Source organism: Heterodontus francisci, chromosome 9 (genome assembly GCF_036365525.1).
Source record: "Heterodontus francisci isolate sHetFra1 chromosome 9, sHetFra1.hap1, whole genome shotgun sequence".
Taxonomy (NCBI): Eukaryota; Metazoa; Chordata; class Chondrichthyes; order Heterodontiformes; family Heterodontidae; genus Heterodontus; species Heterodontus francisci.
In genome coordinates this window covers 13,540,037-13,563,625 of record NC_090379.1, presented here as the reverse complement: position 1 = coordinate 13,563,625, position 23,589 = coordinate 13,540,037, and the positions used below count along the sequence as shown (strand labels likewise).

Below are 23,589 nucleotides of genomic sequence, written 5' to 3'. Positions count from 1 at the left end.
TAACAGCCTTTACCAATAATAAACTGTACCCATTCACTTTGTATCCAACTGGCTCCTACTAATCATAACTGTTGATAGGCTCTGCTAAAATGAGACTAAATCAGATGCAGACTCCATGACAGCGTTGAAACCTAGCAGTTCATTTGCAGGTCACTGTCTAGACTAACAACCAACAAAATAAAGGATTTTGATTCTATAAGAAATGAAAAGTCTAGAGTTTATTAATTTATAGCCGTATCTTCCCACGGACACTGCGGAATTATTCCAGCTAGCAGAGAGGTGCAAAACATTTGCAGTGAAACTGGCATCTTTATTGCAACAGGACTTGTATGAATACAGGATTTCAAATTATTCTTTCACCAAAGACTTTAATAGAATCAAAACTTCTCACTCTGGAAAAAGCTACATGAAGTGGCCGATGTGCAAAAAGAGGCCTAAGAATACAAATTTTGTCAGGAGTCTGGTCTTGAAATTTATTATAGTCATTGAATATGAAAGTATAATTGGGAACAGTTTTCTCCGGAGTTGAAAAAGCAGCTTTACTAGATGGGGGTCAATATTATTTGAGAAATAAACACTATTTCCTTGAAATCTGCCTTTTGTAATTTCAGCATCCATCATCTAAGAAAACATCTTCCTAACTAACAATCTTGTTCCATGACAAGTCCTTGTTTAGGATTCAAATTTCATAGCAACATAAGTGCTCCTTCTTTGAGTCGAAGTTTGTGTGGTGGAATTAGACAGTGTGGAAACTCTGAAGGGTATATACAGACTGTTATCTTCTTGGTCCATAAACCAATGCTGATGTAATCTTTTAATTCACCCGACAGCTTTTCTAAAACTTTTTCATTCAAATCTAGTGAAACTTCATTTTTAGCATAAAGAATAGCTTTTGATTAATAAGTTGCATCAAAGAATTGTCCCCACCATTTTCCACACTTAATCAGTTCCATCATCTTATCCACCCCTCATTCTGATCCCTTTCCTTGCATCCCTCATAAAAACAAACAGTCTCTCTAACCAGGGTAAATTTTGTTGTTGGGCTCCTCTTGCCTTCCGCTGTTTTTGTTCTCCGCCAAACCCCCAACCTCACCACCAACACCAACCGCTGACACGTGCATCAGGCACTCCAGTTCTCCATGCACCCCATCTGCCTCTGCAGGTGCCAGGCATTGCCCACCAAATAAACCCACCAGATGTGTCCCTTAAAATAAACAATCAAAACAGTCTGGACGGACAAAAACTGATTATATACTTCTTTCCTCTTTCATCTTAGTCAAAGCAACAAATTAATCGGTCACATACAAAGAGTCTCTTGTATAAAAATTGAGGAAGGGAGAAGTTTACTTAATCTTGACCATCCCCAGAACAATTTTGTTTGTGATTCTACATTACTTATGTGCGTTTCTAAGAAACACCTGGTATGTACGTAGGCTGCACTTGTTTCAGTTTGGGGAGCAGGGTTTTAAAACTGTATGTGTCTGCTACATCACATCTGTTTAGTACCGAACAGCGGCAATTAACGTGGTTTCGATCATATAGCTAGGCACAGTCTATCGGATGAGTCGCAAAATTTAGGCTTTCACCCAGTCTTTCTACTCTGACGGATGTAAAAGACCCCAGAGCAGGGTGTTCTGGTCAATGGTCTTCCCTCAACCAACAGATTAACTGACCATTCATCTCATTAGTTGTTTCCACGATCTTGCTGTGCACAAATTGGCTGCTGTATTTACCTGCATAGTTACAGTGACAACACTTCAGAAGTAATTAATTGGCTGAGATACGCTTTAGGACATCAAAAAATGCGAAAAATGATACATATATGCAAGTTCTTTTTGAGCAAAGGATAATCGTTCTTTTGGGCCTCCTTATCTCGAGAGACAATGGATACGCGCCTGGAGGTGGTCAGTGGTTTGTAAAGCAGCGCCTGGAGTGGCTATAAAGGCCAATTCTGGAGTGACAGGCTCTTCCACAGGTGCTGCAGAGAAATTTGTTTGTTGGGGCTGTTGCACAGTTGGCTCTCCCCTTGCGCCTCTGTCTTTTTTCCTGCCAACTACTAAGTCTCTTCGACTCGCCACAATTTAGCCCTGTCTTTATGGCTGCCCGCCAGCTCTGGCGAATGCTGGCAACTGACTCCCATGACTTGTGATCAATGTCACACGATTTCATGTCGCGTTTGCAGACGTCTTTATAACGGAGACATGGACGGCCGGTGGGTCTGATACCAGTGGCGAGCTCGCTGTACAATGTGTCTTTGGGGATCCTGCCATCTTCCATGCGGCTCACATGGCCAAGCCATCTCAAGCGCCGCTGACTCAGTAGTGTGTATAAGCTGGGGATGTTGGCCGCTTCAAGGACTTCTGTGTTGGAGATATAGTCCTGCCACCTGATGCCAAGTATTCTCCGAAGGCAGCGAAGATGGAATGAATTGAGACGTCGCTCTTGGCTGGCATACGTTGTCCAGGCCTCGCTGCCGTAGAGCAAGGTACTGAGGACACAGGCCTGATACACTCGGACTTTTGTGTTCCGTGTCAGTGCGCCATTTTCCCACACTCTCTTGGCCAGTCTGAACATAGCAGTGGAAGCCTTACCCATGCGCTTGTTGATTTCTGCATCTAGAGACAGGTTACTGGTGATAGTTGAGCCTAGGTAGGTGAACTCTTGAACCACTTCCAGAGCGTGGTCGCCAATATTGATGGATGGAGCATTTCTGACATCCTGCCCCATGATGTTCGTTTTCTTGAGGCTGATGGTTAGGCCAAATTCATTGCAGGCAGACGCAAACCTGTCGATGAGACTCTGCAGGCATTCTTCAGTGTGAGATGTTAAAGCAGCATCGTCAGCAAAGAGGAGTTCTCTGATGAGGACTTTCCGTACTTTGGACTTCGCTCTTAGACGGGCAAGGTTGAACAACCTGCCCCCTGATCTTGTGTGGAGGAAAATTCCTTCTTCAGAGGATTTGAATGCATGTGAAAGCAGCAGGGAGAAGAAAATCCCAAAAAGTGTGGGTGCGAGAACACAGCCCTGTTTCACACCACTCAGGATAGGAAAGGGCTCTGATGAGGAGCCACCATGTTGAATTGTGCCTTTCATATTGTCATGGAATGAGGTGATGATACTTAGTAGCTTTGGTGGACATCCGATCTTTTCTAGTAATCTGAAGAGACCACGTCTGCTGACGAGGTCGAAGGCTTTGGTGAGATCAATGAAAGCAATGTAGAGGGGCATCTGTTGTTCACGGCATTTCTCCTGTATCTGACGAAGGGAGAACAGCATGTCAATAGTCGATCTCTCTGCACGAAAGCCACACTGTGCCTCAGGGTAGACGCGCTCGGCCAGCTTCTGGAGCCTGTTCAGAGCGACTCGAGCAAAGACTTTCCCCACTATGCTGAGCAGGGAGATTCCACGGTAGTTGTTGCAGTCACCGCGGTCACCTTTGTTTTTATAGAGGGTGATGATGTTGGCATCGCGCATGTCCTGGGGTACTGCTCCCTCGTCCCAGCACAGGCATAGCAGTTCATGTAGTGCTGAGAGTATAGCAGGCTTGGCACTCTTGATTATTTCAGGGGTAATGCTGTCCTTCCCAGGGGCTTTTCCGCTGGCTAGGGAATCAATGGCATCACTGAGTTCCGATTTGGTTGGCTGTATGTCCAGCTCATCCATGACTGGTAGAGGCTGGGCTGCATTGAGGGCAGTCTCAGTGACAGCATTCTCCCTGGAGTACAGTTCTAGGTAGTGCTCAACCCAGCGGTCCATCTGTTTGCGTTGGTCAGTGATTATGTCCCCCGATTTAGATTTGAGGGGGGTGATCTTTTTGATGGTTGGCCCAAGAGCTCTCTTCATGCCATCATACATTCCTCTGATGTTTCCGGTGTCTGAGGCCAGCTGAATATGGCTGCATAGGTGTTGCCAGTAGTCGTTTGCGCAACGCCTAGCTGTTCTTTGTGCAGTACTTCTGGCTGCTTTAAGTGCGGCGGATGTTAAATCGCTGGGGGCTTTCTTGTAGTTCAAAAGTGCAATGCGCTTAGCGGCTATGACAGGTTCCAGCTCTTCATTATGAGATTGAAACCAGTCTGCATTTCTCTTCGCACTTTTGCCGTAGGTGGTCAAAGCTGACTCATAGATGGCGTCTCTGATGTGGGCCCACTTGGTCTCAGCATCCCCTGTGGGAGTGTTTTGAAGGGCTGTTACAAGTGAATTTAGAAATTTTTGTAACAGCTGTGGGTGAGAAATTCTGCTCGTGTTGATGCGCGGGTGGCCCTTCTGCTTGGAATGATGCAACTTCTTTGGTCTGAGTCTAACCTTGCTGCACACCAGGGAGTGGTCGGTGTCGCAGTCCGCACTGTGGAAGCTGCGTGTGATTTGAACACTGTTTAAGGCGGCTCGCCTTGTGAGAATGAGGTCTAGCTGGTGCCAACGACGTGATCTTGGGTGCCTCCATGAAACCTGGTGACAGGGTTTAGTGTGAAAGAACGAGTTGGTGATGCAGAGGTTATGATAGGTACACAACTCAAGCAGTCTCTGCCCGTTCTCATTCATCCTTCCAACGCCATAGCGCCCAAGGCAGGAGGGCCATGAGTCATGGTCGGCCCCAACCCTGGCATTAAAGAAGCAAGAAAGAAGATAGATGGTAACCAGGTGATTTACAAGGACTTTAACCAGAAGGAGGAGGGTTTCTAAGATTCAATTATATGACGATGCGTTTTAATATTTGGATGAATCCATCAGGAAGATTATAGAGATCAAAGTCATTTTTTTGCTTAACTATGGTTATCAATGCAGCACTTCGAACAATGGATGGGCATTACAGACATGCAATGGATGTTGTTACGAGAGTCCATATTGTTAAATCTTGGAATCTATATTTTTAAAAAGTAAAAAAGATTTAATGGGCTTTGAAACATATGGCAATAGCTAAAATTTATGAATGTTTTTTTTTAAAAAGTTCAATAGGAGGTTCCTGGTTTTGACCAGTAAACAAATACTGGAAACCTGGTAATTTCAAGAAAAGCAGCAGGGGGTTTTGACCTGAGAACTACCCTTTGTTGTGACGAGAGAGAATTTATGATTGCTATTGGACTTGCTTGGAAAAATCATAGTTTCACTTTGAACTGTTAAAAGCTGGGTTTTGGTCTAAAAGCAGGCAATTGGAATTTGAGATGGACGTGCCAGATGATCAGAAGAAGAAGGAGGCAAGTATTACCACTCTGTAAAAGAAAGAAAAAAAAAATCCTTGCTCTTGGAAAGCAAAAGCTTGAATGAAGTGGTACTGTTGCCTCCTGCATTTTTGAAGAAACCCTGAATATTTGCAGAGACCATGTATCGTTAAAAGGACTTTTGCATCGAATGCGAGAACTAACACCTGTTGCTGCACACCTGTTGGAAGACCTATGTGAAGCTTCTACAGTTGAATCTCTTTGACTGCCTACCCAATAAGACTGTTCATCAACCTCACCTGGAAAAATTCTGAGTGGCAGCCAACTATTGGACTTTGGGACACCTCGCTAAACCAAAGAACTTACTTCCAGATCATTGCAGTCCAAGTTTTTTTCAATTCCTTTGCAACAGCTGTAAATAGAAAACCCTTTTTTCCCCCGGTTAACCAGTTTTGGATGTATGTGCATATTTCTAGCTATTGCCATATGTTTCATAGTTTTAATATTTCAATTCACATACATTTTACTTCATTATTGGTTAAGACTTGGTTTTATAAATAAACAGATAATTTTGTTATATGTTTATTAAAGAAACCTGGTTGGTGAGCTTTATTCTGGGACAAATAGAGTATTTAAGTGGCTGTTTCAGTAAGTGGGAAAATGTATTGATATGCTGTGGCCTGTGGAACTCAATTAACAGTGCACTCCTCCCGGTCATAACAACACATATGAATATTATACTTGATGCTGTTAACTTTTTAAATGAGAAATACTAACTGGAAATTAGGGTTTCAAAAACAAAACTAATATTTACGTGTCTAAACACAAATGAAAGGTGTTCAATTGCCAGCTTTTTGCCTTTTGATATACAAGCAATACAACATACCACAAAGCGTTATAGACAATATAGTTATACCTTGAAGTGTTACAGAAAACCAGTTCTCATTTTTGTCCAAACTCTGCATCACAAATTACAAACAGTTCTTTTTAAAAAGCTTTTGGAAAAACAGCTTTTAGAATGAATGGGCAACAAAACTGTTCAGTCACTATCACCACCCCTTTTGTGCTAGTATCTAAATAGTATTGGTCAATCCCCTGTATTCCCATATAAAAAGGAAGGAGTAACATTCAGAATGGGAAAATAAGTAACTACACTCACAGGATAAGAAAATTATATCTTCCAGGATTGTGCTGACAATTTTGCTTCCCCACTTAAAATGGCTGCCGAGCCAAAGACAGAACTCAGGAATTTTGCAGAATTCAGATCAAGTGCAGCACTTGGTATAACTTCAGCTTCTCTGGCGACATTTTAAAACAGAGACCATTCACTGCCAACCAAGATCTACTGATAAAATGTGCAGATCCATCAAGCCTATACCCAGGCATAACTTCAGGTCGATGCTAGAATCTGCAAGCCTGAAAAGTGAAGTGGGGGGTTGGGTGGTGATGGATGGCAGGGAAAGAGGAGAAAGGACTTTATATAGAAATAGAACAACGTTGATAATTTACTGCAAAAAGAGGACCAGCTCCTCAAAGACAAACCAGTCAGTCAATCTCCAGGTCTGCATGATATAACAACCTATGATTAAACGAGAAAATCTAACACTTCTTTCTCCTGACCTGGATTTAAACAAGTATCTTTTCCCTCTGCTCATCATTTTCACCTTTAATGGGATGAAAGTTTCAATCTTGGGGCAAGATAACTTGCTAAGTCAAACATCAAAGATGTGACTGTCCAGAGTACATATAAGCCACCTCATTAGAATACATACTTTTATTTTTCCTTTGCATGTCCACAAGGAAAAGCAAGGAAGTTATGTTAAACTTGCATAGAACACAGTTTCAGCCTCAACTCAAGTATTGCGTCCAGTTCTGGGCACCACACCTTTAGGAAAAATGTGACGACATTGGAGAGAATGCAGAAAAGGTTCATGGGAATGAAGTTCCTCATCCCTGAAACCAGTTACATGGATAGACTGGAGAAGTTGGGATTGTTTTGTTTGGAGAAGAGAAGGCTGAGAGGAGATTTGATAAAGGCATTCAAAATCATGAGGGTCCAGACAGAGTAGATAGTGAAAAACCGCTCCCATTGGTGGAGGGATCAAGAACAAGGCGGCACAGATTTAAGGTAACTAGCAAAAGAAGTAATAGCGACATGAGGAAAACCTTTTTCCCGCAGCGGTTAGGATCTGGAATGCACTGCCTGAGAGTGTGATGGAGGCAGGTACAAATCGACACATTCAAGAGAGAAAGGGATAGTTATCTGAAAAAGAAGGTGGTGATGGGCTATGGGGAGAAGGCCAGGGAATGGCACTAGGTAAACTATTCTTTCAGAGAGCCAGTGGAGACACGACGGGACAAATGGCTTCCTTCTGCGCTGTAACAATTCCCCTGTACTTCACGGAAGCACAGGGGAAAAGTCTAATCATTATTTGGTCACACTGATCTTCAGAACCATACAATTTCTGCTTAATGAAAAGAGTTGTGTAACTACTCAGACTCGATGACACCTACTTATAATCGTAATGTGTTATATGTGCAAGTTACTATCACTTTATATCTATATGGTTTGCTTCCTTCAAAAATTTACATTTGGCAATTTTGGGAAAGCAATTCCAACCCGGAAATTTTCAAACAGTCACGGTACATGAAAAATAAAAGCGCTGTTTGTTACTTGGCATTCACCGGGTCATTAATGCTGAGGCCTTCACACGAAGCTCTACATTTTTGATCAAAATTTAACAGAGTCCTCAAATATATAGATTAAGTAAATACTCTTTGGTAGCAAAGCAGAGATCTGAATATTCTGCACAATGAGCAGACTCAAAGAAGCGAGATCCTGGAAATAATATAACTTTTCCAATGAAGCTCAACACAAGCTCAAGAAACACCACCTCAACTTAGGCACTTTGCAGTCTTCCAGATCCAGCATTAAGTTCAGCAATATTAGATCATAACCTCTACCCCCATTTTTTCACCAGCAATTGTTGGTAATGATACTACTATTCCCATTTACACCTCCTCTACAGCCAACTTTTGTTTCTTTACTTGTCCCATTACCACCTCCTTTTGTTATTTGAACACCTCCAATCCGATCACATTTCATTCTTTTCCAAAACCTCTTCCCTGCCCTGAAACGTCAACTCTGTTTTTCTCTCCACAGGTGCTGCCAGACCTGCTGTGTATTTCCAGCATTTTCTGTTTTTATTTCAGCTTTCCAGCATCTGTAGTATTTTGCTTCAGAATGCATTGTCTATTTTCTTTTCTAAACAAGAAAACATTAAAAACTAGGAACTGGGAGATACATCTGGGAAAAAGTCAAACTAATTCATATTATTGATTAGTTCATCCCAAAGTATACACACAAAAGTGCCTTTTTAAAAAAAAAAGATTAAAAAAACATCCTGAACTGTGAGGGTTTTAGAAGGAACACAAATTGATTACATAAACCAAAGTACTATCAGGCAGCTACTTCAACATATGGCTGCTGAGGAGACTACTGAAAGCAGCAGCTTAGAACTGGAGACAGTGAAGTAAATGTCTTCCCAATTACTAACAGCCAAATGTGCAAACCCACTACACTCAAACCTTTTTCCACAGCTGCCCGTCGATAGTTTAATTATTTTCAGAATGTCAAACAGTGAGGACAAGGACATCTGACAGTAGCCATAGTTCAACATACTTTCAATTTGAAGATACTGAAACATCAAGACTTCAATACCTCTTAAGAAAACGGCATCACTTTCTCCAAGTATTGCTTCCCCAAACTCCAAATTCAGATGTGAAGATCAAAGCCCATGACTGGTGTTGCACAGCAGTGAAATAAACCGTGTTTAAAGACGCTTTGAAAACAGAAGGGAACTGTACAGAGTCAGCAAGTCATCGAATCCTTTTCACTTCCTTCAGTTCATGAAAACAAGCGACTGACACATTTCCTGCCAACAGACCTTCCCTCAGATAAAAAAAAACAGCTCCCACCAACAGGAAATCCTTAAACTTAAACATGCTGCTCTAAGACTTCATTTTTATTTGTGCATTCTTTTTAATACAAGATTAAAAGCTTTCCAAATAAATTGTATACTGCAATTTTTAAAATTATTTTACTAGTTTTGCCAAATAGCTCTTTTTATGGTTGTGGTTTTTTGTTTTAAAATGATGATTTTGTTCACGAATTTAATTTAAATATATGCGTGCAGCTGATCATCATTAACCAACTGTACACCAATAGACAAATAAACAAAGCCAAAACATCAGCCATACCCTCCCATGAAAGACGCCCAAGCTGCAGGTTTCAGAGAGTAGTTTAGAATCAAGCAAACACAACCTTGACTTTTGGGATATCAGGCTGCAGTGCATTCACATGGAGAACAGACTGTTTGACACAGTATGGACAGCTGCCCAAAATGGATTTCTCCATGCAGATATTTTGCAGCAAGTTCCACATTTAGGCCAGTTTACTTTCTGCAACAATCGTGCTAACTAATCACAAGAAAACAAACTGAATTCTTAAGTGTAACATTACTTACAATTTCTCTTAAGAAAAATGTACTTATAAGGTTACATGTATTATGATAAAAAAGGGAAAAACCTTGCTGACTAAAGTTTTGGTACCACGTCAGCAACTGAATACATGACCTTCATTTGACAGGCATGTGCTCGGGTTTCAGCAGATGACATGGGAAAGTGAGCAGAGGCTAATGCTTCATGGATCTGAACAGAAATACAGATATCCTTTTTAAGAAGGTGGGGGTGCCTTATCTTCATCTCCATGGCAACTGTGCCTCTGGTCGGTTATTGGACACCCTGAACTTCCTGTGCCAGCACAACGAGCGAATCTAAACACGTCCTTTACAGCCACACAAGCCTCTCAACAACAGTACTCCTCCACAAGAGGGCATGGTTTAAACTTCAGTAATGGAGCAAACTGCACTTTGGATCAGAATACCAGACAATTTTTTGAAAGAATTCAAGCTGCAGCAGACTTTTGTATAATGGTCAGTTTTGTGGATTCAAAAGGATCTCAATTCAGGAGAAATGGCCATTAAGTCAGGAGCAAGTCTCAAGAGTGCTCATGCAATTCATACTTTTGCAGATGTCATAAATGTTAAGCACTGTGGATTTCAGTGTTTCCAGTAAAAGGCTTTGTCACGAGGAGGGAGAAGAGCTGGAGCAGCTGAACATCATGTCACAATTACATCACATGTAAGCAATGCATTAGCACATCTCAACCAATGCACACCATCACACTGAGCATTCTTCAAACAGAAATAAACTTATAAAAAACACGAGTTCATCCTCAGCTGATGCATTATGTCCAATACACTTTAGGAAGAACATGAAAGCTTTGGAGAGGCTGCAAAAGAGATTTTCTAGAATGGCCCCAGGGATGAGGACTTTTAGTTACAAGGATAGACTAGGCAAGCTGGGGTTATTCTCCTTAGACCAGAGAATGTTGGGAGATTTGATAGAGATATTTAAAATCTTGAAGGGTTTTTAATAAAGAGTTAATAAAGAGAAACGGTTTTCCAATGGCTGAAGGGTCAATAACCAGAGGGCAGAGATTTAAAGGTGATTGGCAAAAGACCCAGAAGCAAAATGAGGAATCACTTTTTTTTTTCCACTCAAGGGGCTAGGATTTGGAATGCACTGCCTGATAGAGTGGTGGATACAAATTCAATAATAGCTTTCCAAAGAGAACTGGATAAAAATATTCGGGGGAAAAACTGCAGGGAAAAAGGGGAAAAAAAAAGAGTGGAGGAGTGGAACTAACTGGATTGCTCTGCAAAAGAGCTGGCAGAAACTCAATGGGCCAAATGACCTCCTGTGCTATACTATTCTACGATGTTGTGATTCAAATAAAATGAATGCAGTACCTTTTAAACACCTGAAGGAATGAAGAAAACAAAATTAATAGCCCAGATAGACCATTGGATAGTGGCCAGTCCTCTCTATTAAAATGCTGTGACTGAATTCACTAACATATTAAACATTTCAGGGATAATGATTTGAACAGCTTAATTGTGATATCCTCTCCTTTCAAGAAAGACAAAGTTCTTCAAATCTCAATGCAGTAGTCTTTTATTTTCAATAGCATCACTCTTTAAATCAGGCCCAGAAAAATTATGGACTCATTCAATTATCACAGGCAACAGGACATTACAATAAATTTTGCCACTGGACATCAAATGTTAAGTTTTAATGCATTTACTCATTGATTTGCCCCCACCCCAAAGATAAAAGTAGTATTTGAAAATATCACTGGTTAGCAGCCAGTAATCTATCAGATCTATTACATTAAACCACACTTGCTACTGTCTTCAGAACTAGGAGGGGTCGAGAACTTTGGTTCTAGACTATCCCAGTTCTGAGTTCACTGAACTCAAGATTTAAAAAGCAGCGTGCAGTCTTACCTATTGTGTATTCACACCTATTCTGTACTAATGCTTTGTCTTTCAACACACCATTAACATATTGTTTGCCTTTGCTCCATGACCTTTTGGTCAGCTATGTGGCCTGGTCCAATCTGCACCTTCTCCTTTGTTATCTCTTGCCCCACCCCCACCTCACTTGTTTATAATCTGTGACTTTTCTAATATTTGTCAGCTCCGAAGAAGGGTCACTGACCTGAAACGTTAACTCTGCTTCTCTTTCCACAGATGCTGCCAGACCTGCTGAGTGATTCCAGCATTTCTTGTTTTTATTTCAGATTTCCAGCATCTGCAGTATTTTGCTTTTATTTTGTCTTACCTATTGGTTTGACTTCAATGGAAAGGTTTGGCAGCACATCATTATTTGTTTAATCCAGAGTTTATTCAAACAGGGCCTACTGACATGAAATGTACTTCCACTGATTTTTAAATGAGTAACAGCAAGCAATAGGTCTTCCATATGTTTCTCTCCTTCCACCTCTATTTGTCACCCCCTTCCCACATCAAACTTCAGAACAAATACTGTTCTGCAGCTCCTCCCAAAACTCTAACAAAAGCCAGTCATCACTGAACTGTAAACTAAAATGGAGAAAAAGACAATAAAATAACAGCTTCTCTTTTACTTAATTGACATCAAACTGACAAAAGTAAACAAGACAAGAGTAGCATCAAAATCATTAGCAGTTAGTTTACTTACAATGCGAGAGGACTTCTCTCTGGGAAGTAGATATTTGGTTAAATCAGGAACCTAAGTTTTTGTTCCCTCTGTCAAGACCTCAGGAGGGGGTGAAGAGGTTTATTAGAATGCAACAGGGATGTAGAACTTCAGATATCTGGAGAGAAGCTGAAGCTGCTCTCTTTAGGGCAAAGAAGTTTTATAGAGGTGTTCAAACTCATGAAGGGTTTTGATAGATTAGATCGGGAGAAACTGTTTCCAATCTGAGGGGCAGTAACTAGAGGATACAGATTTAGGGTAATTGGCAAAAGAACCAGAGGGAGATGAGAATTTTTTAACGCAGCATGTTCTGATGTGAAATGTACCTACTGAAAAAAAAAGTGGTGGAAGCAGACTGACTAACAAACTTTCCAAAAAAAAGATTGGATAAATACGCGAGGAAAAATTTGCAGGGGAAATTGTGATGATTAAGCAACTTGTGACTGCAGTTGTAACATTTGCTTACTTGAATAGCTTTCAAAATGCCAGCAGAGGCATGATGGGCCAAATAGCCTCCTTTTGGGCTGTATCATTCTATAATTCCACAGATATGCAAAAGATTGGCAGAAAAGAAATTGCAACATCATTTTTCTGATTTACAGCACCTCTTTGCAAAAGGCTGTAAAAAGAGTTTTAATCTGTACTCCATATGGTCTTATTTGCATTTCCTCACCCACCACCAAACAAATTAGTCATTAATCTCATTTGCCGTTTGCGGGACCTTGCTGTGTTAGACTGCCATATTTGCCTTCATAACAAGTGACGACTCTTTAAAAGTAACTCACTGGCTGCAAAGCACTTTGGGAAATTCTGAGGGCGTGAAAGTTGCCATGCAAATTATTTGATGTAGATATCTTGGTTTACTGGAACAGCAATAATTTAAGCTGCACAATGCTAGTGTGCAGTAAAATTACTAACTGGAGTGAAAATTGTACCTCTTTGCAACTTAATACAGCCTTTTAAATACAAAATAACATTTCAAATTATCTTCAGTATAATTCCCTTTGAAAATTGAAATGGTTAGTTCCTCTCTCTCTCTTCCACCTGTAACCCTGACCAAAAAACAATGTAAAATCACAAATCCAGTTAACAAGGCTTTTGAGACCACCTACCTTGGCCTGTAAACTGTATTTTGTATTATAAGAAACACATTTACTAGATGGGCTCATTCCGCATACAGTGCTTATGTCTCTAAATCTGCTTTTTCTGAAACAGCATTTATGAATTTTGTAGCCTTAGTTTGTATGGGCAACAAAATTCCAAGAAATCAATGTCATTTCTGTATCAAATGCACACAAAGTATTGACCTTGGTAAAATATCAATGAGGTATGGATTTTATTTGGTTTTTTTTTTAAAACAACAAAATGTACTGCAACATGCAGGTCACCTTTTAGGGTTACTGACCAGAGGCAGCCCATCCCACTCAAATGTTAAATACCATATTCCTCTTCTCAAAAGAGTGCAACAGTGACAGTTGCTGACACAGTAATCACTTGATTCCAAACAGCAATTCATTTGGATTTGACAAGTTTTGGTAACAAAATTAAAATATTCAACCCTCCCCCCTCCACAACATGTTCCACAAAAACTACTGCCTTTTTTGAAAAAAAATTACTCCATTGAAAACAGCATTTCCCACAAGAAAGGTCAATAAATATTAAAAACAGCTGTTGAGTGATCACTAAGCTTTTGAGAACTACAGAATACCTACACTAAAATACAATGAAGATTCCTTCAACTTATGCCAGTAAAATTACCAAGTAAATTCTGTCCAATTTTGGGATTAGAATAGCATTCGGGATTAGAAGTGAACAGGAAAAAGATTTTTTCCCCAAAGGTTGGGCTATGTGATATATCAAATGGTACAAAAACGTTCAAACACAGAAGCACAGACTTTTTCGGTGCCCGAGGTCCAGCAAAATTATAAAGACATTTGTAACAACGTTTATGATTTTGCTGCACCAAATGGAGTTTGCAAGTTCTCCCTGTGACCGCGTGGGTTTCCACCAGGTGCTCCGGTTTCCTCCCACAGCCAAAGACTTGCAGGTTGATAGGTAAATGGGCCATTGTAAATTGCCCCTAGTGTAGGTAGGTGGTAGGAGAATGGTGGGGATGTGGTAGAGAATATGGGATTAATGTAGGATTAGTAAAAATGGGTGGTTGTTGGTCGGCACAGACTCGGTGGGCCGAAGGGCCTGTTTCAGTGCTGTATCGCTAAATAAATAAATGCAGAGGAAATCTTACCCCATTGTTACAATATTGACACCAAAAGTTAGCTTTCATAAATCTGTATTTGGGAAAAGGTATTGAATTGTATTCATACTATTTCATCAATATAGTAATTTGAAAACTCAGCCATGCCAAAACTATTTCAATAATTTTTGAAAACTAGTTTTTAAATGATATCAAACAACTGCACTGGCTTTGCTGCATACATGTGGTGATAATGAATACAGTATCTTGTTTACATAAACACAAAATAACTTTCAAATAAATACTGCCTAACAATTTTTCCCACCAGTACAAAATTAGCATGAAGGCGGAGGCAGAAATATTCTTGTTAGAAAAGGGAATCAAAGATTATCAGGGGTAGGTGGGAGTGTGGAACTCAAGACACAAACAGATCAGCCATGATCTTATTGAATGGCGGAGCAGGCTCGAGGGGCCGAATGGTCTACTTCTGCTCCTAATTCGTAAAAGTGTGTATCACTCCAGCATTTTATTATTTAATATACTTTGCTTTAGAGAAGACATTTGGTTGATCACCCCCTATTAGTGTTGTAGAAGTCAGTTCTGCCCTCTGCTAAACATACTCATCAACACAATGGATGCAAACAAAAATGGTGAAAAATAGAAAAAAAACATACGATGAAGCAGTATAGTAAGGAAGGATCTAGAATCAATTTGGAAATTTTCTTTCAAACAAAATCATAAAATTGAGTTCCTTGTACAGTTTAGAGAAGTCTGACACACCCCACTATCTTACACCCTCTAGGGAAGCATCTACCTGTACTGGACACCTCCCCAAGAAGGTCCAGCTGAGATAAGGAAATAATTTATTTAGAATTATAAAGGAGAACATGAGTGAGGCAGAACACATGAGGCACCAATACATTTTTTAAGACTGAGAAATTTAGTACAAAAACACATTTAATCAGTGCGTCACTTCTTTGCAGTATTGTGTCAGCAAAGGAAAATAGCCTGTAAAAAATGCCCCTTCAGGAAAATCTGACAAAAGCCAAACATACCGCCTTGGCAAAACTTTTAACATAAATGTATACAAACGTTCAGAGACATAGACATGTTGCAGTGCTGGACACAGAATTTAAAACCAGCTATGAATATACTAAAAGTCACCTTGGATGCTCCAATAAAAACTCAATATACCAAAGAGTTACATTGTTTAAAATGGAGAAACCTATGCAAAAAGGGGACAAAACCAACAAGTTGCCCAGCAAGTCAACAATATTGAAAATAGTTGCACAGAAGGCATGATAAATCAAGCAGTAGAGAGTTTGGGTTTTAAAATGCTCCACATTGTAGCAGGAAAGCAAGATCAAAAGGAGGAGTTCCAGAGTTTTGAATTCCTGGGAAACAAGAAGTTGGTATACATGCTGCAATGAAGCTTGGTATCAAGTATATTTAAGCCTACATGTTATAATGGAGCACTATAGTGCTGGGGAACCATTTACTTTAATTGTCTCGATGCACTTTACACAAATCAATTGCTTTTTAAAAATCTAGTAAATTTGGCACCAATTTCCCACAGCCATGAGATGAATGACTGGTGAATCGTTTATTTAGCTGAAGGGTGAATGCTGGCCAGGACACGAGAAATCCCTGCTCATCTTCGAATAGTCTTATGGGATATTTAGCATCGACCTGAACCATCAGAATAGGGAGATGGGACCTCGGTTAAAACATCTTCTGATATAAATATTGAGCCCAACTTTCTGAACTGCTCAGAACTTGCAGAACAAAATAACAGTAAAAGATGACTGGAGGGAGGCAACCGGAGACATTATAGTTCGGCATTACTTCATTCACTTTATATGGCAAGATACTGCCTTCCTACATCTATAAATATATTGCAAGATAAAGTGCCCAAATCCAAGGTAAAAAGTCAGAAACTGCAGAAAGCTATAAATCCATCAGCATCTTTATATATTTTAACCCCCAATGGGCTACAAACCCTCCATAAATAATCCTTCATCAATATCTTTATTAATCGTGTAAAGTTAGGAGGCATTAAAAAAAAACGCTGGCCCAAACAAACGTCCGTCAGGTCAGCTTAAAAACGATGTAATTTATTTTTGCACTTATTTTGTAAAATTAATTTTTATTAAAAAAAAGTGAACACCTCCATTCCGAGGTACTGAATAGGGCAAACCTGTAACAACGAAGACCTACAAGCGAGGAGCATGCAGTTATTTAATAAAGGCAACTCACGAGGCGAGAATAATAAATTGAAAATGTTGGTTGCTATTGCTCAAGTCTCTGGTTTCAATGAACTGGAAGCACATAATAAATGACAATCGCTACAGGGAACAACGGAATTACGCGTCCCTTACGGAATTTATAGATACACGATTGCAAAAGAGCCACATAAACCCTGATCTGCCGCCCTGTGTGCAGCACAGGGTCACCCACAAATAAACACCGCTATAAGCGTTTTAACATTGGCGGAGCTTTTTTTTTTGGGTAGATCGGATCCGGATGCAGAAATATTTTGAAAGCATCACTCAGGTATGTGTACAATTAAAAATTGTGCACTGCAGCAACAAGAATTGGCGACAGCGAAATGTGCAGCCCAGGCACCTGCAAACATTAATGAAATCAGAGCTGGCCAGCAAAGATTAAAACCTCGACTGAGATGCTGATTTAGTAACCTTTTTAATCCCGTGCTCTCTCTGCTCCCGCTGCTAGTCCACTCCGTATCCGCCCTGGCTACAAAACGATTTCCATTTCATATTCCTCCCGTTAATCCTCACATACTGGTTTGCTTCAGTGTTTTTTTTTTAAATCCTTTCGGAGCTGCTCAAATAATATTCCAACCACAGTAAAAATCACAACCCGCAAGCTGCTGCGTCCTCGATTCCTTTCTGTCTTTTTCCAACTCATCGCACCACACGGGGCAAAGAGATGTCCTCCGGGTCCTAACGCTCCTGCTCCTGCTGGTGACTCAAAAAGCTCACTAACCCCTCACAAGGTCGTTTTGTAAATAACAGGGGAAAAATAGAAAGAGTGTACTTTCTAGGGAGGCAACACGGTAACTGTGTTTCAACGACGTTGCTCACAGACTGCACTTGCAACATTTTAAGTGACGGAATGTGTCTTTTTCGAAAAGGTCTGAAGGGAGAAAAACAGTACCGCTCTACAGGACACAAGACACATCTTTATATTCTCATTTGTACATCTTCCCTCCAAAACACTGCAGATTTCTCAACTCTCTCAACGTGCCTTCTCTACTCTGGAGGTTGGTGACCAAAACCTTGATATTTTCTAGCTGGGGGCAAGTGGATTGATTCAGTCCTTGGCAGACTGGGCTGGATGTACTGATCACATCATCTAGCCACCTCCTTCTCTTGTCTCTTGCTCCATAAACCACCTATTCAACGACCTCCATCGGCCATTCTTCCTGTCCACAATTAGAAAGGTCTCATGTTGCCACCATTCAAGGCCTGGTTGTCACATCTGTATTATGCGATGACCACACACCACTTAGCATTTTACAATGGCTTTGTGTTGATAACTCTTTTGCAATCAAGATTGTTGTGGGTATATCTTTCCTCTTGGTCCCCAAAATTGCCCCACATTTAAAACTAGCTCTGCTTTGCCCAAGATAGAGAAAAAATCAAAACAGTTAACTACTGATTTAGGCAACTTTGATGGAACATACTCCATCCAGATTCACGAAAACACACCTTTAATATTCACCTGCATGAAACATTTTGGATGTGACCAGTGGCTCTGACACCATATATAAAACTGAAGTTCCCAAAGTTGGGTTAGAAGGGAAAACAAAAACAGAGTTTCCAAAGTTGGGATATCTGGCATTGTTCAGTCACACTCGTTGGCATCAGTTATTATTAATCACTGACTATGCAGTTACATCCTCATTTGTGCACTCCACTTACCCGGACATCACTAACTATCTGTCACAAAGGAAAAGAGGAATGAAAAAGTGCTTGATATATTTTGTACACAATAACAGATGGTCAGGGGTGAATTACAGGCACATTTGAGGCATCAGTACTCATACAAAATCAGCTCAGATCTAACTCTTCTCATTCACCCCTGACGACCCCTATGACAAAAAATTACAGATTATGGTAGGAACTTTTGATACTGGGTAAAAACTATTCACAAAGCAATCTTTGAGCCTCGCAGTACGGGGCAGCAGATTTTGTACCGTAATATGCACCAGAAAATAATTGTAAAACTAAGGATTAACTTGCATTTACACAGTACCTTTCACACCTAAGAACATCCCAAAGCACTTTACACCTAATGAACTGCTTTGATTTAAAAAAAAAGTGTGGACAATGTTGTAATGTAGGGAAACACTGCAGCCAATTTGTGCACAGCAATGATACACAGAAAATAAATTCTGCCAGAAAATGGAAGAGAAATCTCCTAAATCATTGTTGGAGACTGGGCACATGAACTGTCAACAGTTCATACTGAAGAAATACTGGAATTCTTCAGTCTTTGCATGAATACATCACACACATAATTTTGTCCCCAAATTTCTCCCACATTTTCCCTATACTCCTGAAGGTGCTGACTCATGTTGTATGACCCCATCTCTCCACTACATTGATCAAGTGGCTGCTTCTTACTTAAGGCTGAACAGGAATGTTAACTGACTATTCCATTGTGGGAGTGACGTTTCACAGTCAAACCCAATCTTGTCGTCATCCAACACCCACACAAGCACATTTTCCAGTAAAGGTCCTGGTCCCAGAATAGTTACAAGGAGGAAGACAGTCTGATTCCCTCCCACCAACCCTCCCCCAGGAACACAGAATCTATCTATCTGTAGTGTGTACCTCTGTCCCAGATGATCAAATAAAATTAGACAGAGACCAGGGATCAAACGGAGACTCTTCAATTCATTTACCAAATATCAAGAGGAAATCTACCCTCATTTAAAAAGACTTACATTTATATAGCACCTTTCACAACCGGAGGACATTCCAAAGCAATTAAGTACTTCCGATGTGTAGTCATTGGTGCAATGTAGGAATTTAGGTGTGACAATCTCAACCAATGCAAAGTACTTTTTGTCAGAAGGAAAAGCTTGTGCTGCCGCATCTGTAGCCAATCAAGGTAACCATCTACCACAACATTTAGATGTGCCGTAGACTGTCCGACTGGCAGTAATTATGATGTTGGCTGATATTGCGATCGAAATGTTTAGAGTTACATTACATTCTATCAACTAAAAAAAAAAGAGTCCAGTTATTGACCATACCAGGAAGTAGTTATTCAGGCTACATTCACTGTTTTGTACCTGACATTGAGTGAAAATGTCCAAGATAATTTGAACAAATTCTAACCAAAGAAACTACAAAGTTACATAGGTAAGTACACAAGCCATAAAAAAATTAAGCTCTGACGGCATGAAGCTGTTAAGATTTACTGTGAATCTTAGGAATGGAGAAAAATGGCTGTTGGTAGAAGTTATGCATGATCGGGAAGAGTGGAAAGTACAGAGGGATGACTTTGTGTTATAAAACAGTAGTGGTTCTAATTTACATAAATTACTTGTATTTAGATGGATTACTCAATGCCAAGTAGTCAAATGTGAAGACGACACAAAACTAGAAAAGAGGCAGCAGAATTTGAGATGGCTACAAAGACTTCAGCCTTGTCTTTTGCACTCAGCAAAGAATGACAAAGATGGATAAGGAAGGTAAAATTAGAGTATGAGAAAAAGCTAGCTATAAATATAAAGACAGATAGTAAGAGTTTCTACAGATATTTGAAAAAGAAAGTGTTAACAAAGTGGTCCTACAAAAATGTGAGTCTGGGGAATTAATAATGGATAATAAGGAGATGGCAGGTGAACTGAACAGATATTTTGCATCTATTGAGGATGCAAGTAACATACCAGTATTAGCTGTAAGTCAGGAAATGGAAGGGAGGGAGGAACTCAAGAAAATTACATTTAACCAGGCAAGTGATACTGAACAAATTGTTGGAGCTGTGGGCTGACAAGTCCCCGGGTCCTGATGGACTTCATCCTAGCTTGTTAAAAGTAGCTAGTGAAATAGTTGAAGCATTAGTTTTAATTTTCCAAAATTCCCTAGATTCAGGGAAGGGTCCATTAGATTGGAAAATAGCGAATGTAACTCCTTTATTCAAAAAGGGAGGGAGACAGAAAGCAGGAAACTACAGGCCAATTAGCTTAACATCTGCCTTAGGGAAAATGTCAGAAGATATTATTAAAGATGTTACAGCGGGGCATTTAGAAAAATTCAAGGTAATCAGGCAGAGTCAACATAGTTTTATGAAAGGGAAATCATGTTTAACCAATTTATTGGAGTTCTTTGAGGGAGTTACATGTGCTGTGGATGAAGGGGAACCGGTGGATGTATTGTACTTAGATTTCCAGAAGGTTATTGGAGAAAATAAAAGCTCCTGGTGTAGGGGGTAACATATTGGCATGGATAGAAGATTGGCTAACTAACAGGAAACAGAGAGTAGGCATAAATGGGTCATTTTCTGGTTGGCAAGATGTAACAAGTGGTGTGCCACAGGGATCTGTGCTGGGGCCTCAACCTTTTACAATTTCTATAATTGACTTAGATGAAGGGACGGAATGTATGGTTGCTTAATTTGCTGATGACAAAGATAGGTAGGAAAGTAACTTGTAAAGGAGGACATAAGGGAGCTACAAAAGGGATATAGATAGGTTAAGTGAGTGGGCAAAGACCTGGTAAATGTGAAATTGTCTACTTTGGCAGGAAGAATAAAAAAAGCATATCATCTAAATGGTGAGAGACTGCAGAGCTGAGAGACAGAGGGATCTGGGTGTCCTAGTGCATGAATCACAAACGGTTAGTATGCAGGTACAGCATGTAATTAGGAAAGCTAATAGAATGTTATCGTTTATCGCAAGGGGAATTGATTACAAAAGTAGTGAGGTTATGCTTCAACAATACAGGGCATTGGTGAGACCACATCTGGGAGTACTGTGTACAGTACTGGTCTCCTTATTTAAGGAAGAAGGTAAATGCATTGGAGGTTTACTGGACTAATACCTGGAATGGACAGGCTGTCTTATAAGATTAGACAGGCTAGGCTTGTATCTGCTGGAATTTAGAAGAGTAAGAGGCGACTTGATTGAAACATAGAAGATCCTGAGGGATCTTGACAGGATGGATGTGGAAAGGGTGTTTCCCCTTGTGGGAGAATCTAGAACTAGGGGTCACTGTTTAAAAATAAGGGGTCACCCATTTAAGACAGAGATGAGGAGAAATGTTTTCTCTCAGAGGGTCGTGAGTCTTTGGAATTCCCTTCCTGAAAAGGCGGTGGAAGCAGAGTATGGAATATTTTTAAGGCAGAGGTAGATAGATTCTTGATAAGCAAGGGGTTGGAAGGTTATTGGGGATAGGTGGAAATGTGGAGTAACCAGTTCAGCCATGAACTTATTGAATGGCGGAGCAGGCTCGAAGGGCCGAGTGGCCTACTCATGCTCCTCATTCGTATGCTCACATGCATCCTTAAGACTAGAAACATGGGATTTTGAAAGTGCATGAAATATCCAGTTTACTTCTAAAAACATTCAGCAGAACTTTCTATAATTTGCACAAAGTACTTACCAAGAAACATCAGAGATGTTCTGGACTCAACTGAAAAAAACTTCAAGATTTTGAATAATATAAACTGAACGATGCAGTGGTTCAGGCATGTACAGTTTGTGTTTTTCAGCTGCTGTTAAGATGGTATGGTGTGAACCATTTCCATTATACATATGGGATCAAATTTTTCTTCATCAATTTATCATAATCGCCTGTCCAAATTTTTTAAATAGAAACAGTAAAACAAGGGCATTCAGACTTGACAATGAAGATGCCAAAATCCTTGTAACTAGGGAGACTGTTTACATACATCAGCAATTCTTGTTTTCTCCTACTAATATTTATATGGATTTAAGATTAAACCAAATAAACTTGGAACTAGTTTCACAAATGTCGACATAAATATAAAAGGCCAACTAAAATTAAAGTGCACTAGGAAAGAAGGCTGCTATCCTATGGAGTGGAAGGACAGCAGTTCAGCTTTGTGATTCTCCACAAGGCAAAATACTTGCTGAAATAGGGAGGAAAGACAAACTATGAATGAACAGATGAGTTTCACACATCTCCAAGTAGCTAACTGAAGTATTCTGTTAGGACATTTCTGGATAAGCTTGTTATCTTCAATTAGGAGATAGTATGTGGCACCTGAAATGAATGTTTAAAAGATGGAGGAAGAAATTGGGTAGTTTTTCAATATAAAACGTTGCTAAGTGAACACAATTCTTTTAGTGTATGAAAGTTTGTGAACTGGCTATTCTCCCATCTACAGGCCACGTGTGTCACCATCATTTATTTATCCAAAGGAGCTCACTTTTTTTTTTAAGAAAAGGAAATGCGCTAATATGTACCAATAGCCAGCAACTAAGATGCAACCTCCAAATTGAGGTTTCACTAATTTAGCATCACATTTAACAAAATCTTCATCTTACTAGCCAAAACACTTGCAGCTGAAAGATGAGAAATTACACATTTGAATACATACCATGAAGTGCATCTCAAAGACATTTTTTGGTACATCTAAGTACTTGTGGGGAACACTAAAAATTAGGACTGAAACCAGAGATTTCAATCACCAGAAATATTTGTTTTTATATAAAGCGAAGAATCAGAATGAAGGATGTCGTGTACATGAAATTGAGGTTACAAAAATGGGTGTGAAGAACCTTCCTGTAGTTTCAGAGAAGCATTCGATTGTAATCTACCAAAATTAATTTCAAACTCAAATTTAAAAAAAATTGAGGAGAAATGTATTGTTCAAGGTGGCATTGATACACCAAATATAAAAATACAGATTCACCCTTACTGCACTAACAATCTGAACTTCAGCCTGCAGAAAAAAAAAAGACCAATTTAAAGCTGGCAGATGGCAGGTTCTAATTTCACAGCTTGAAAAGACTTGAGTACTGCAGTATTATTGCATCATTAACGTATACATTTTTGGTCAGAAACTTATGGCCTGCAGAACAAAAGATAATACTGC

At 39.9% G+C, this 23,589-nt stretch overlaps 1 protein-coding gene across 4 annotated transcripts in view; it reads right to left on the bottom strand.

Moving 5' to 3' along the window:
* foxn3 (forkhead box N3) overlaps nucleotides 1-23,589 on the bottom strand; it is a 408,688-nt gene that overhangs the window by 368,320 nt on the left and 16,779 nt on the right. For 2 of the 4 annotated variants that reach the window (XM_068038573.1, XM_068038577.1), the window contains exon 1: nucleotides 8,878-9,075. The exons of 1 other annotated variant lie outside the window; for it this stretch is intronic. The gene's annotated coding sequence lies outside the window, so the exon portion shown is untranslated. Of the gene's footprint in view, nucleotides 1-8,877; nucleotides 9,076-17,189; nucleotides 17,448-23,589 lie in introns of those variants that run through there. One more of the 4 variants, XM_068038575.1, reaches the window with a different exon arrangement.